The sequence below is a fragment of the Zea mays genome, chromosome 9 (genome assembly GCF_902167145.1).
Source record: "Zea mays cultivar B73 chromosome 9, Zm-B73-REFERENCE-NAM-5.0, whole genome shotgun sequence".
NCBI lineage: Eukaryota > Viridiplantae > Streptophyta > Magnoliopsida > Poales > Poaceae > Zea > Zea mays.
In genome coordinates, this window is record NC_050104.1 from 53,941,738 (window position 1) to 53,946,727 (window position 4,990).

General features: G+C 43.1%; 1 pseudogene across 1 annotated transcript; it reads left to right on the forward strand.

The window, feature by feature from the left end:
- Positions 1-346: 346 nt before the first annotated feature.
- LOC100500961 (uncharacterized) lies at positions 347-1,259 on the forward strand (annotated as a pseudogene). The gene is made up of 2 exons (NR_169053.1): positions 347-488; positions 1,034-1,259. The product of NR_169053.1 is annotated as an uncharacterized protein (transcript).
- The last annotated feature ends 3,731 nt before the right edge of the window (positions 1,260-4,990 follow it).

The window sequence follows — 4,990 nt, forward strand, 5'->3', positions numbered from 1 at the left end:
GATTTTTTTGACCGGATTCATCGGTTTCGGTATTTTTCGGAAACGGTATCGGTTGTCGGAATTTTGATTCGGAATCGATATCGGAATCGGTGCGGCGTTTTACCGACCGTTTTCATCGGTTACCGCTTTCAGTCGGAATTTTACCGGATTCAAATCTCGGAATTTCCGAAAATAAAATACAATCCAAGCCCACATATTTGCAGTTGCAGCCCAGCTGTGAGTCCGTGACATCTCAGAGAGACAGGGAAGCCCATGGGCCTTGTCGTGGCCGGTGCGCACGTGAGGCAGGCTTGCTGCCTTGCTGGAACCTAGACTCCTTGAGTCCTTGTCGTGTGAAGCCGTGAGACAGACAGAAGCCCAGAACTTAAACCTGGAAGCCTGGAGGATGGAACGGGTACTAGCTTGCTAGGGTTCGTGTCCGGCGGCGGCGACTGCAGCTGGAACGCCGACGGCGCAGCTCAGTGGACGCTCCCATCGACCATTCCCAGGTTTGGTTCTCCCTCATCCGGTCCTCCTCCATGTCTCCATGGCTGAATCACTATCGTTCTCTTCTCACGCACGTCATGTTGTCAAATCCATCACTGGCTTTAGCTCCCGTGATCTGATCAACAGCAAAACGAACTCACTACACACTATGCCACTATGGCATGGAGTTTAATTATGAGACAATGTAAAGACTAGAGCGAGTCCACTAATCACGGGTGGCCAAAGAAATTCACCCGACCAGGCCTTCAGAGTTTAGTATTTTACTATTATTCGTCACCACCCTGCTACATGATTACTTGTATATAAATAGAGGGCACACGACACCATCCTGTAGGTTGTAGTCTTGTGATCTTGTCCTTGGAGGTACACACAAAGACTGGTAGACACAGACGACCTCTGCCGATGGCAGGTGCCCCAAAAGCTCGACTTGTATATAATTGCAAGTTATAGATTATATTGCATACAGGTGACATATTAGTTTATATGTATTTTTCAGTGTTTTTATATCTAATTTTAGAGGAGCAGACTGTTCAACCAATGATGGCAGGTGGTCGTGTACTTGATCCATTTTGTACTCGCCTTGACCCTACCATGGTAGAAGCACTGGTCTGCACCAAAGATTGGATAGCTGGAGCAAGAAAAGGTTATATAGTAGTACCTTATATTTATTTACAATTTAATTAGTCATTAGTTGTGATCAATTTGTAATATTGTGAACTTGTGATCTTTGTGATCAACCTGTTATATTGTGAACTTGTGATCTTTGTGATCAACTTGTTATACTGTGAATTGTGAATTTGTGGTCTTTGTGATATTTGTAAACTTTGTTGTATTGTGAACTTGTTATATTGAGATATTTTCATATTTATATGGTTACCGATTGTAATTAAGGTTCCGACCGGTACCGATGTATTTTTCGTACCGAACTTTCGATTCCGATGTTTCCGAAATACCGATATCGTTTCCATTTCCGAAGTTACCGTTTCCGATTTCGTTTCCGATAAAAAATATGAAAACGATAACGGTTTTAGTGTTTTCCGATAGTTTCCGACCGTTTTCACCCCTAGCATTACACATCACATGAACTCCCACCTTTGATGAGTTCATGCACATTATTCCCCACAACTCGTTGAGCTATGATCTTTTGTGAGCTCACACTTGCGATATATAAACCCCCCCCCCCTCACAGGAGAAGAACAGGTGGCCCAGGAGGAGCCGCACAACGGGGAGTTCGACTTGATCTAGGTGGCGTCTCCCAGTCGACTCTATGGCGCCAAGGATGGACTTTAGATCATCTTATATTTATCTTTTATTTTGTAAGACTTCTGCTATGTAATAAATACTTTTATGATATTGTGACATTTATATCTATACACTCTGTATTATATGTGTTGTCTTCTTTGGCGCATATATGAGATGCACTAGGCTTTATCCCTTAAATCCGGGTGTGACAAACATTGGCTAAAGGATCTTCATAATCTGGGTATGCAAACACTAGAGCATCCATAACTCTGTTAAACCAAAGTTTCGCTCGGCTCTCAAAGACAATTGCATATCTTTGTGCTCTCTAGTAAGGTAATTTCCACACATTTCATTACACTTCTCTTCAATAAACCTCATCCACTCAGTCGAAGGAGCCTTATTTGAAGACTGTTCTTTGAAGTCAAAAGCTAATGTAACAAGTTCTTCATCTTTCAATTTCACTTTCTTCGGCAGTTTCTATCCAGTCCGATTCGGATATATATTGTAAGCAAGCGCCTCTTGAACTAGATCCCAAGATCCAATCTTTCTAATGATTGTATTGAAGGCTTTGTAGCATTCATCAGCAGCCTCGCTCATCACACACTTCGGCCTGTTCAATGCAAAGCTAACTTCCAAAGGGCTCATTAGTAATACCCTTAAGATCCTCACGTTGCTCAGAGTCAACTTTGACATAAAACCATTCTTTTGTCCAGTCGCTATGCCACTTGGTTCGGTAGGACAAAATTGGACCACTTGTATCCTTGTGATACGCAAAGTTATAACACCCGAAGTTGTTATGAAGGCCTAATTCACCCCATGCCTTCGTCTAGTAAATCATGAACCTTCCAAAACACATCAGTGTTGGTACAACCCCTTGGCTTCGTACAACCCAGAAGAAAACACTAAGGCAAACCATGGCATTTAGAGTTAATTGGTGCATGAACACTTCATATAGCTGCATTAGCTTCACAATCATCTTGTACATGGGTAGCCGAAGTCCTGCCTTGAAAAAACTCCTATAAACAACAACTTCGTCTTTTCTCAGCTTCGGTGTCGTTTTTCTCAGGAAGGCGCACAGTCACCTTGCTACAGAAATAGCCAAGGCTTCTCAAAGATTGCAAGTCTTTCTCCTTCAGAGTGGATCGACCAATGTCAATATAGCTTGGCTTCGAAGGTCTATCCTTCAGCAACTTTGCAGTAGGTCTTGATGTCGATGAAGCCCTCATTGCCTCGGAAATAGGCAGAGTATCTTGTCGTGCCTCTGAGGAGATAGGAGTGATTAGTTTTGCGGTGATTCCGATTCTGTCCATCTGAGCAAGCCAAATAGTTTTTCTAAAAAGTGGTTCAACCGAGGCTGGCTTCCGAAGCACTGATGGATGGGAAGCTTCGGAGGCACAGAAAATTTTGGCAGCGTGTAGGTGAGGGTAGTAAATGTGATCTACACTCACCCTCTCTTTTGCTTTTATACTGAAAACATGCGCGAAGTAGCACGGGTCACTGGAAATATTCCCACGCAGCATCCTTGGCTTCTCCTCCGCCGATTCGACTTCCAAACCACCTGTTTCCATTGAATTAAATCCATCTTCTTCATAACGAGCTTTGAGAAGGTGTTTTCGGATCTTTGGCATAAGGCCTCCAAATTATATTTTTTTTGTGATCTAAGCTCATTACAAAAAACAAACCATCCCACAAGGGCTACTGTTGTGGGCTTTCTATGTCGAAGATCACTCATTTAAATTCTTGCTTCGGCACAAGCAAGTGTATTTCAGGAACATTTCCACTAGCGGATGAAGTTGACCTTCGACCGAGGCAACAAAGAAGCTTTTGTCTATACGAGCAAGTGGCAAAGATGATAGCCGAAGTCGATAACTTCGGACGTAAGACAGAGGGAAGCTTTAGAGGCACAGAAAATTTTGGCAGCGTGTAGGTGAGGGTAGTAAATGTGATCTACACTCACCCTCTCTTTTGCTTTTATACTGAAAACATGCGCGAAGTAGCACGGGTCACTGGAAATATTCCCACGTAGCATCCTTGGCTTCTCCTCCACCGTTCGACTTCCAAACCACCTGTTTCCATTGAATTAAATCCATCTTCTTCATAACGAGCTTTGGGAAGGTGTTTTCGGATCTTTGGCATAAGGCCTCCAAATTATATTTTTTGTGATCTAAGCTTGTTACAAAAAACAAACCATCACGCAAGTGCTACTGTTGTGGGCCTTCTATGTTGAAGATCACTCATTTAACTTTTTGCTTCGGCACAAGCAAGTGTATTTCAGGAACATTTCCACTAGTGGACGAAGTTGACCTTCGACCAAGGCAGCAAAGAAGCTTTTGTCTGTACGAGCAAGTGGCAAAGATGATAGCCGAAGTCGATAACTTTGGATGTAAGACAGAGGGAAGCTATCTAACAACAAAGACGAAACTCGCACGATCGAGGATGGAGAAAATACGTTGTTGTCCTGATGTCATTTGTAAACAATGTGTGTAAAACCTTGATGGGCATGATTGTAATTCTGTACAAAAGCGGTTCACCTTTCCGATAAATAGATGACCAGTGCCCTGTATAAAGTACCTTTTCGAGGCCAGTGTCACACCCGGATTTTAGGGGTCCAAAACCCGGGCGCGAACATAATCACCAGGTGTGCTGGGACCAAGTCTCACACATATGATGAATCATGGCACAGGATCGAATGTCACATCTTTACTATATAATAAGAGTTATGTACAAAATAAATAATTACATTATAAGGAGACAACGGTCCAGCAACCCAAAGTTGACTGGGGGACGACGGCCTAGATCTCTCACGAACTCATCGCAGCATCCTTCATGCGCCTCATCCTGCGGTACCTGTTCTTGACCTGTGGGGGGGTGTGAGACAGCAAGAGTGAGCTCACATACGTTCATCGCTCAACAAGTTGTGGGGAATAATGTGCATGAACTCGCCAAAGGTGGGAGCTCATGAAGTGTAAGGCTTACCAAAGAGGATGGTTGAAGCTGAGCATTGCTTTTAAAGTTGGTCAAAATTTTATTAGCAATTACTAAGTATAAGTAAATACCAACCCAATTAAATAGTAGAACAGAAGTAACAACATCACCTGCGATGCAATGCATATGACAAATTGAATTTAGTTCCATAATTTAATCATCAGATAGTCCTGAGCTGCTCATGACCGTGAGCTCGGCTAGTATACCAGTTTTACACTCTGCAGAGGTGGTACCCTTTACCCACAAGTCATGTTACCCATCTGCCAAGGGATCGCGA